This window comes from Perognathus longimembris, chromosome 1, assembly GCF_023159225.1.
Source record: "Perognathus longimembris pacificus isolate PPM17 chromosome 1, ASM2315922v1, whole genome shotgun sequence".
Taxonomy (NCBI): Eukaryota; Metazoa; Chordata; class Mammalia; order Rodentia; family Heteromyidae; genus Perognathus; species Perognathus longimembris.
Window position 1 is genome coordinate 119,893,282 of NC_063161.1, and position 11,468 is coordinate 119,904,749.

Sequence of the window (11,468 nt, forward strand, 5' to 3'; positions counted from 1 at the left end):
TCATTAATAAGTGCTTAGAGGGCTGGGGATATGGCCTAGTGGCAAGAGTGCCTGCCTCATATACATGAGGCCCTGGGTTCGATTCCCCAATACCACATATACAGAAAATGGCCAGAAGTGGCGCTGTGACTCAAGTGGCAGAGTGCTAGCCTTGAGCAAAAGGAAGCCAGGGACAGTGCTCAGGCCCTGAGTCCAAGCCCCAGGACTGGCCAAAAAAAAAAAAAAAAAAAAGGCTTAGAAAAAGAGGAAATGGAAGGAAACAGGTAAGGGAGGAGAAATAAAGGGAGTATTGTAATCAATTGACATACATGTGATATGGAAATATTTCAGTAAAACCTCTTTGTAGAATCAATACCCACTAATGAAAAGAAAAGGCTTTCAGAACCAAACAGCAAACAAATTGGATTAGGATCCCATAAATAAAAGCCTTACACTTTGTAAGTTGAATTGGTGATATTTCCTTTTGTTCCTGCCCCTGTGTGGGTGAGCATGCTACCACATTTCCAGGCTACTATGGAAACAACAGGAAGGGAAGAGACCGCCAGAATAAAAAGGAGGCACAACAGGAGGAAGAAGGAAGAAAATCATAATGAGAAGATAAAGCAACAAAGTCAAATGCTTTTGGTCACAGGCTTTCCCCAGAAGATTCTGCATTTATATTACTTCTTCGAAATTCTAGGTTTCATTTATCAGCAAGAATGGCATTTACTTATGCTTTCTATTTTTTTCCTAAGCTTGTCACATATATTATGCACTAAAGTTCAATAACCACTCTCGGACGAAAAAAGGTATTTTTATCTTTAGTTTGAAAGGTTTGGAGCTCTTTCCACTCCAACTGAAGATGAAACAGAAACTCTGAGTTAGGTGATCAGAAACTTTTAGCGATCAGAGCAATTTGCTGCCTTTTGGATCTAATGATCTTTTTTTTCTTTAAAGCGTAAATTTTAAATGTGTCTATGTTTTCTCTTTCTTGGAAATTCACTTAAGGAAGATGTTCTTCAAAAGTGTTTTTTTTTTCTCTCTCAAATGGAATGCAAAGAATTATAGTTTGAATAGTAGCATTCTAAATGAAATCGACTTTCAGTGAAACCAACTTCCCAAAGCTACCCAATTAAGAGGGTTGGTGAGATTCAAATTTAAGTCTCAAATCATTCACGTCTAGTAAAATTGGCATCCAGTTTGACTAAGGCCGGGCTTGCCTAGTCACCATGCTCTGGGCATAGTGAAAAGAGCAGTAGATACTGGCTATTTCCATTGATGATCAGTGAGGACATCATAGGACTTCAACACGAAAACACTGGGGGATGAGGAGGGAGCACATTATCATTCTACAATGTGTGTGAGGTCCTACATTTGATACCCAATACACACACACACACACACACACACACACACACACACCAAAAGTGACACACTAGTAACAGAAGTAGACAAAGCCATAGCATTTACCTAAGACATGACTCATGTAACTCCATTCAGAAACAATGTCTCCTTCTTTGCTCCCCCAGGGAGCAAAATAGGAAATACATAAAATTTCTCATCTAAGAAAAATCATGCAAACAGGCCCTACATCTAGCAAAGCAGATCATTTTTGTGGTCTAAAATTCAAAGGGATTTCTTTCTATCATCTGTCAAAATAAAATCTTTCTGCCATTACAGCCAGGAAGATAGGCAGGCTTCAGAGCAATAGGTACTTAGATTTGGGTCCTGCTTTTTACATTTTCATGCTCTCTAAACCTTGGCCTTATGTTAATGTTTCCAAACTCTTTTCTCATTTGTTAAATGTAAAACATTCATACTTCATAGGATTTGAGGATCTTTAATACAACTCAACTGCTTTCATCAAATATGAAGGAGGAGGATAGTCACAAAGAAATCCCTAAACCAGATGCATTTAGCTAGCTCATTTGAGATCCTTTCAAATGTGGTGCCTGGTCAATTTCAAAATAACTAAGAAGTCTTTTTCTCTAGTTATTTAGGTGGTGAGGTCTCTTTTTAAGTAGAATAATCAAGGTTGGTCTCAATTTTATAAATAGAATTAGTTGACTGTTTTGGCCTACTTTTCTTTGCAGATAATATCTTAATAATTCAGGATGGCCTTCTACTTTATTATACATTCAACTATTTTCATTCAACTTGTGATTTACTTATCTTTACAGATTATTGATAAACTTCTTTCCTATAGATGTTGGGAGGGAAAATTAAATTATAATATACAGTTTCTTATATGTGATAAAAATAAGTATGTTTACCCTTAGCCTATTTTCTGACAGGTGCTATAATTTTTAGGCCAGTTTTTCCTTATAGCAGGTAACTATGTTCAATGGTCACTAACTTTGTAGACTCTTCAGTATGCATAAAGTAGAAATATGCAGAAAGTAGAAATACGGATTCCAGTTCAAGAGACTTTGCACTGAAACCCTGAAATGGAATTTTTCCAAATGAACAATGATAAAATCTCTATCATGGATCATTTTCAAGGTCTATATTACAATGAGTTTCTCAAGCATGAAGTTTTTGTCACTTCCTCAGTAATTGGACCCAAAATTGTGTCAACAAGTACTTATGTACTCTTTACAGTCTTTCCTGGCTGCTTTTGCCTTTAAACATCCTGATCTTCTTTTCTGAACAAAACACAAATCTGTGCTTTGAAACATTAATTGATTTTCCTTACAACATCCCAAGGGTCTGAGCTCTTTCAAGAGCTCATTTTAGGCAACATTGAAAACTACTTCAGAATACTATAAAGGGTAGTTAGAAAACCACCTGGAAACATTTGGTAACTTTATTCCTACCATTGTGCTGTCAGTAAAGCAGAATGTATAGAATTTTAGGTTCTTCCACAGAGAATACATATTAGCCAGCTCACAGGGCTATTTAACTATTACATGATACAAGTCAGGAAAAGAATTTCCAAACTATTAACAATATACATAAGGGTCACCTATAGGATTTTTTTTCTTTATTTTGCTGGTTCTAGGGCTTGAACTCAGGGCCTTGCCTTCTCACTTGGCTTTCTCAAGTGGTGCTCTACTACTTGAGCCATACCTCTACCCTGGCTTTTTGTTGATTATTTTGGAGATGGAATCACATGAACTTTTCTGCTTGGGTTAGCTTTAGACCATGATCCGCTGGCTCTTAGCCTCCTGAGTAGTTAGTATTACAGATGTAACTCACTGCCATATGGCTGAAAATAAATCTTGATGTCATCATGTCCTGTTGATGGAAAGTGAACAAGTCATTTTATTTCTCATTCCTTGGTTTGCTTATTACATTAAATGAGTTGGTTAGCTTGTTATTTTGCAAATGCTTACTAGGAGGACAAAATCAAAAGTGAATGAGCTTTATAAACCATAACGCACTACATGTGTATAAACTCATGACTGCTCTTAATTGTAATAAGCATTAAAAGAAGTGTCACTGAGAATGGTAGACACTGAAAATAGTATTACAGAATTAATCCTTCCACACAGACTGGCCTTATTGATGAATTTTACTGAAGAGTTAAAGAACCAACATCAATTATTCTCAAATGATTTCAAAACTAAAAAAAGGAGAATCTTTTTTCTAACTCAGTTTAGGAAGCCAACATTGTCTTGGTAAAAAAAAGACAAAAATGAAACAAAAACAACCTGAAAAAACAAAACAAGATGAAGTAAAATGAGAAAACAAAACAAAATGAAACTAAAACAACAAGACACTAAGAAGAACATATGCCATTTTTTGCTTCTGGTTGCAGAAGCAAAAAAACTGAAAAACCCACAGGCAAATCTAATCCAACAGCATATGAAATGGAATTTATTCCAGGAACATAAGGGTCATTCAGCATAAGGAAATCAGTCAACTTGACACACCATATTAATAGGATTTGAGGATAAAACCTCATGAGCATCTCCATAGATGTGAAAAGGTATCTGACAAAATTCAGCATTCTTTTAAGGGGAAAATTCAGGAAACTAAAAATAGGAAGGAATGTCCTTCTCATTAGAAAGAACATTTAGGAACATAGCAGTTGTAGTAGCATAGGGAATGACAAAAATTGAAATCTCTGTCCTTAAGTACAGAGAAGGATGCCCCTATTCATTATTGCTATTCAATATTATATTGGAAGATTTAGCTGCATAATTAGGAAGAAAAAGAAATAAAAGGCATCTAAATTGAAGAAAAATGGGAGGAAAAAAGCCATCTCTGTTTCTAGATGATAGGATACAATTTATAGAAATGCTCAACAAATTCACAAGAGACCCCAAACAACTGTGCTAATGAATCTGTGCTAATGAATGACTTCAGTAAAGTTGAAGTCTACAATAAGATAAAAAAATCAGTTGCATTTTTTTCATACTGTCATTATGGGAAAGAGAATGAAACTTCCTCAAAAACTAAAAATAGAGACTAGGCTTATGATTCATGAGGTAAAGTGCTAGGCCCTGAGTTCAATCCCCAATACTATAAATAAACAAGACAAAAAACTAAAAATAGAACTTCCATATCATTCAGCTATTCTATTACTGAGTTTACACCCCTAAGGAAATGAAATCAGCTTATCAAGGAGATGCCTTTATGTCCATGTGTATTGCAGCACTATTCACAATGCCCAATACATGGAATCAACTTAAGTACCATGAATGAATGAATGAATGAATGGAGAAAGAGGATGAGTATTATTCAGCTATGAAATTATAAAGCCATTAGAAACAACATGAATAGAACTGGAAAGCACTGATTATATTTACTTATAAGACAAAAACAGAAAAATAAACATTCTGTTTATATGTGGAAGCTTAACAAGGTGATTTCATAGAGATAGAAAGTAGATTAGGGGTTTCAAAAGGAGAGGAAAGGGTCTGGGAGAAATGTTACAGTAAGATTGGATAATATTGATTGAAATACAAGGAGGAATTATATATATAAACTATATTGTGCAGGGGATATATATATATATATATATATATATATATATATATATATATATATATATATATATATGAGGAGTCCAAAGTTTTCTCAGGACAAAGAAATGATCAACATTTAAGAAAATTGAAATGTTAAATTTCCAGATCAGTTCATTACATATTGTATACAGATATTGAATTATAACAAGATTGCATATGCTCCATATGCAGTCTACACATTCAGTACCACCTATTTCAATATCCTGTTTTGAAGAAAGTCTAGTCCTTAATTTGTATAGAACTGCAGGGAACTCAAAACATCCAAAACAAAATTGAATAGAAAAACAAGATTCATACTTCCTGATTTCAAAACTTAACACAAAGCTACCATAATCAAAATTGCATGGCACTGGCATAAAAATAGGAATATAGATCAATGTAATACAATTCAAAGTCTAGAAATAAATGGAAACATCCATAGCTGATTGAATTTTGTTAAAGTTTCCAAGACTAATAGCCAGAAAGTATTATCTTCCCACCAAGATTCAAGAGCGAACTGGATTCTACATCAAAATTAATGATGCTGTATCACTATTTCACACCATCTAAAATATTTAAGGGGTGGAGAAGTGGAGCATATGGTAACTTCTTGTACTTTCTGTGAAATTTTCCTTTCGTAAACTGAAACAACTCTAAAATATATGTTTAAGGAAAAATCCCTATGAGATAGCAATCATATTACTAAAATAACTGAAATGAGAAAAGATAGACAATAGTAAGTCTTGTTAAGGATTTGGAGCATCTGAAAATCTCACATATTGCTCTTGAGAATGGAAAATAAACACTCACTTTGGAAAACAGCTTGGCACTTTTTGTTTCCATAAAGTTAAACATACATTTAACATATGACTCAGCAATCCCACTTCTGGGAATTCATCCAAGAAAAAAAAAATGCCCAGAAAAAGACTTGTTAGGAAATGTGTATAGCAGTTTCATTCACAATAGATCGACTCTGTACCCAAACCCACCAACTAGTGATTGATAAATTGTTGTAAAAGCATTCAATGGGAATACTAGCCAAAATTAAAAAGGAAATGAATTGGTGATATGCATATTGTATGAACCTCAAAAGTATTATAAATAAAATAGACACAAATGCCATAAATACATTATTACATTTATGTAAAATTCTACAAGAAACAAAACTATATTGACATAAAGCAACTGAATGTTTATCAAGGCCTGGGATCAGGAGATTATTGATTATAACAAGATAAAAAGGGATTTCTAAGAGGTAATGAAACATTATAAACCAGCCCTTTAGTGACGGTTGCGTGATTCTTTCACATTTGTTAAAATTTAGCAAGATGTACACTAAAATTTGGTGGCTATTACTATATGCAAATTATACTTTAACAATAGTAATTTTGTAAGCATTTTAAAAAGTGAAAATGGATTGATGTGATAAATGTAGAGCTAATACTACAAAAGTTTTAGAAGAAAACAGGGTAAAACTTCACAGTTCTGAGTCTGAGAGTAGATTTTCAGAAAAGCATGAGCTTCAAAACCAAATTTAAATCAAGTTGAGCCCTCAAAGTTGAAAACTTTTGTCCAGCAAAAGATATTGCCAAGAAAATAAAGAGATGACCAATAGAATGGGAATAATAATTTCAAATTATATCTCTGTTTAAGGTCTAGTATCCAGAATATATAAAAAATGATAACAATTTGTCAATGTAAGAAGAGATTCTGAATATCATTAGTCATTACAGGAAAAAAATTCAAACCACAATAGTGTACTACTTCTACTCCTAGGATGGCTATATTTTAAAATTGGAACATAAAAAGTGTCATGAAGATGTGGAAAAATTGAACGTTCATTCTTTGCTGGAGGAAATATAAATGATTCAATTGCTGTACAAAAGTTTTGCCATTCCTCTAAAAGTACAGATTATCATATGGTCTAGAAATTCCACTCTTAAAAATATATTCAAGATAATTACAAACAGATATTAAAGCAAATACACATATATACACATGTTCATATCAGCATTAATCCCAATAAGCAATTGATGAATGGATAAACAAACTGGAGTATTCACATACAACATAGTATTATTTATTAGGAATGAATATGAGGCATGTTTCAATGTGAAGATTTACATCAAGCTATGTAAAGGAAAGGCAAACATAAAGGAGTTCATACTGCATGATTTCACTTACAGAAAATATTCAGAATCAGCAAATCCATTCAGAATAACAACAACAACAAAATCTGGTAGTTTCCTGAGGTTGGGGGAGGGGAAATAGGAAATAGCTGCTTGTGGCATGGGGAAGCTCTGAGGTAAGAAAAATGTCTTAGAATTAGATTAACATAGTGGGTGTACTACACTGATTGTTTTACTACATAACTCTGGTTTTAATTACATCAATTTCAACTGAGTAATAAAACAAAACACAGGAATACTTCCTATCTTCTACTATGACACAAAGTCCATTTAGTAGATTTGTTTTTGACAAGTTATTGACTAGTGAAAACTGAGGATTATGTGTCAAAGATTAATCCAGAGACATGATAATCCAAGCTAGAGTTGGTCCAGCACTCAAGCTCTCACATTTCCACTTAAACATCATACTTGCTGTCTGATAGTTTTCTTCCTGGGGAATCCTATCTGTTTTCCTAAAAGACTGGACATTGAGGAAGTTTATCTGGAGCAGATTTCATTGTGCTCACAAAGCCTGAGTAATGTCATTGCTCTAAGCAGACCCAGGTGTAACCTGAGAATTCTTTTGTATTACACATGGCTATTCTCAGTTTCTTCTGGCCATTCTCTCTTCATCCAGTTCCACCTTTGCCCAGTGAAAGTTGAAGCCAGGAATCCTGGCATTGAAAAAATATTAATGTTGCTGTGAAAGCATTGAAACAATGTCACCATCTCTATGCATCTTAACTCTCCCCACTCTGTATTCATGCCCCATAAGCTTTGGAGTTTGGAATCCACTGGAAACGTCCATTTTATCTTTTTTGTTTAAATAATGACTATAAAAGTTTACTAAGGGCATTCAAGAACCAATGATGAGGAAAACATTCGGTAGAGCACAAGGAAGGTTAGTCAAATGGCTGGTATGTGTAAGTATTTTGGTTTTTCTCCTTTGCTTGAACTCTTCCTCTCTGTAATGACTTCAGCTACTCCTTACTCTTTCCAAACTAGCTACCTTGCAGACTGCCCTTGCAAAGTTCCCCTGTCCCAATTTCACTCTCTTTTCTTCTTTTGTAGCTGATTTGGGGCCATACAGCCCAGATGGTCAGTCTGGGAACAGAAACAAGCTTTCAAAAACACAATATTGATTCCCCTCTAGACCTACAATGACCTCTTTCTTCTACCTCTTCTTACTCCAGTTCACAGGCTTTTAATCCTCACTAAACACAGCAAGTCAATATGGGTCAGAGGATGGGCCACAACTCAAAATCAACTGTTCTGATCCAGGAAGTTTCGACTAGCACAGGCAGGTTCCATTAAGCAGGACTGGAGCCATTGTTTCTCACAAGACTCTCACCAGCTGGCCTTGCTATGCTTGGTTAAGAATTAGACAAGGGAGGGAGGATCTGGCTTGAATAGGAAGAGAGACAAGGGATGATGGCTTTAAAACATGACACTCTAAGAACAAGCTTGAAGGGACAGGGAAGAGGCAGTGTCCCTGACAGAGGTAGTTCTGCTTTTGTGGAAGAATCAAGCAGGCAAGAGGAGAAGCAAATTGACACACACTTCTCTGGGTCTGAAATAAAACCAAGATCAGAGGAATACAGATTTCACTCATTCCAAATTGTACACATCCTATTAAAGGCATGTGATCTCCTTCTAAATCTCTTCAAAACCAAGGAAATTTTACCATGAGGATGTACAACAGAACAGTTGGTTTAAAAAATATCTTTGGGGCTGGGGATATGGCCTAGTGGCAAGAGTGCCTGCCTCATATGCATGAGGCCCTGGGTTCGATTCCCCAGCACCACATATACAGAAAATGGCCAGAAGTGGCACTGTGGCTCAAGTGGCAGAGTGCTAGCCTTGAGCAAAAAGAAGCCAGGGACAGTGCTCAGGCCCTGAGTCCAACCCCCAGGACTGGCCAAATAAATAAATAAATAAATAAATAAATAAATAAATAAATAAAATATCTTTGAAGGCTAGAGCATGCCTCAAGTGGTAAAGAATGCTTGCCTAGCAAACATGATATGGTGAGTTCAAATTCTAGTATGGGGGTGAGGGGTTGGAGAAGGAAGAAGGAAGGAAGGAAGAGAGAGAGAGGGAGGGAGATAGAAAGGGAGGAATGGATGGATGAGGGAGAGTGAGAAAGGAAGAAAAGAAAGAAGGAAGGAAAAGAAGAAAGAAAGAAATGGAAGGAGATGAAATTATGGAGATAGGTGAGGGACTAGGACACAGAAGAAGGGGTAGACTTGCTATAGTTGTGATGTAAATAGCTAAGGGAACATGGAAAATAGTGACAAATCATGGAACAGGTCTTCAGATAATTGTAAAATACTAACAATCGCTTCTCTGCCTTTTGGCTAAGATCAAGTGTAAAATACTTACAAACATAACTGAAAGTATAAGCATTTTTTAGTGTTTTAGGTGTTAAGCACTATACAGGCATTTACCCCATTCAATTCTTCTACAATCCTACAGAATATGCATAGAACTGTGCCCATTTGATAGATGAGGAAACTGAATCTTAGGAAGATTAAATAAATGTCCCAGAGCCTGTTTGGAACTGTTTGATTCCAATACTATCCTTTTAACTTCTATGCTGTACTCTGCCCTGCAAATTAGTGTCTGTAATATTTATTTTGGCTTCATTGTGTCAAGGAAGAAAAAGGTGATTTTTTTTAGCAATATAACTCTGATAATTTTAGGGACAAGAGGTTGAAGGTAGGGAGAAAAGCTTAGACGTTTAAATTATACATGAGCAAGGATGGAGAGGTGATGAGGTACACAAGAAATACTTCCATGGCAGGAGCAACAAGCCTTGGGGACTAGATGGATGAGGGAGAGAAGTAGAATAACTCATTCAAGTTGATTAATTGATGAATAAGTGAATGGGATGGACATCATCTATTTTGAGATAGTATGATTCATTATGTCTTCAGGAAACAGAAATATTAATGTAATCACTTACAAAAAGGACCCATCACCAAAACATGATTGGACTGAATAGGACTGTTTGATGATGCAGGACTTCTCAATAACTTTAAATGCTATTATATCTTTAGTCTTTTACTAAACAACTCCAAATGCACTGGGTTTGGAAGTAATCAGAGAAGGCCAAATTAGATATGGAGGTTTGGGGATTGTTTTCTTCATCAGATCCTTGATGGCAGCATGTCTGTATTTCTCGGTTATATACAGTTGATATGTCTTGTTATTGAATAAAACATATTGTACAAAGATGTTACAATTCTATAAATCAGGTTTATGAATACAAGGCATGTTGATCAATGTTATCCCTTCCATCATTCTCCCCCATTATCCTCCCTTTCAGACTTACCCTCAAGTTATGTTGTTCAATTTTTACATAATGTGCATTGAGCATAATGACTGTATTGGGGTCTCACACTTGCTTTCTCTATTTGTGTACTCCACCACTTTGCCCACCCTCCAAAACATGTTTCTTCTTCTAGGTATTCATTTTGATAAACAGTTCATTAGCTGTTTAGAAGAGTGACTTATAAACTTCATGGTTATGCATCATGAGGTAAAAATGTAGCATGGGTGAGAACTAAATTATATTTACCTCTGAGTAGTATCAAATAGCTTTATGTGCGAATTATGAACCATTCCGTTTGAACTGGCTAGTATTTGGTGTTAGAAGAAATTACTCATCAAGAAAATGTACATATAACAAACCAGAGGCAAGGTTTTGTTAGTTGGTTCATATGCTCCTCAAAGACCCAGAGGAATCCAAGACTTCAATGGAGCCTGTTCAAAGGCTCAGAGTAAAGTCATTGTGGTCGACTGGGGACTTTTCCCACAGGAAAAAAAAATCACCATGCTGTTGTCACATCAGTTCTGTTGACATTGGCAGGAATATGCTCCCAGCTGCCCAAATGTGTGGGTTCCTTGGTCATAATAAATATATTTGTGACCTTATAACCCATAATTGTTTGAATGTCTGCCCTAGGAATCCCTTTCTGGAATTCCCTTCCTGGAAACCATAGTCTAATTTGTTGACTTATCAGTTTTCATTAGTGGTAGACAGTTGGTTAACTCTTGCTGTCAAAGACCTGTGAGACATCTAATGTCACTGTGGTTCACTTGGTCAGTAGTATCTTCAAAATCAATATTACCTTCATGTGTTCTTTCTTACTGTAACCTTAATACATGCCAAGCGGTATTTTAAATGTCTTGTAGAAGTTAACCCACTCTTTATGGTAGCATCATCATTTTCCTTTTTTAATACATGGTGGAAAAAGAAGCAAAAAAGATAGAAGTAGTTATACACTGTCACAAAGCCTTAGACAGCATAGACTTTTCCTTTGATGATACGTCCAAAATGGACATGCAGTGGAATTTCTGAAATATT

At 35.5% G+C, this 11,468-nt stretch overlaps 1 pseudogene; it reads left to right on the forward strand.

Annotated features, from left to right (window-relative positions):
* Positions 1–9,436: 9,436 nt before the first annotated feature.
* Positions 9,437–9,592, forward strand: LOC125341905 (annotated as a pseudogene).
* The last annotated feature ends 1,876 nt before the right edge of the window (positions 9,593–11,468 follow it).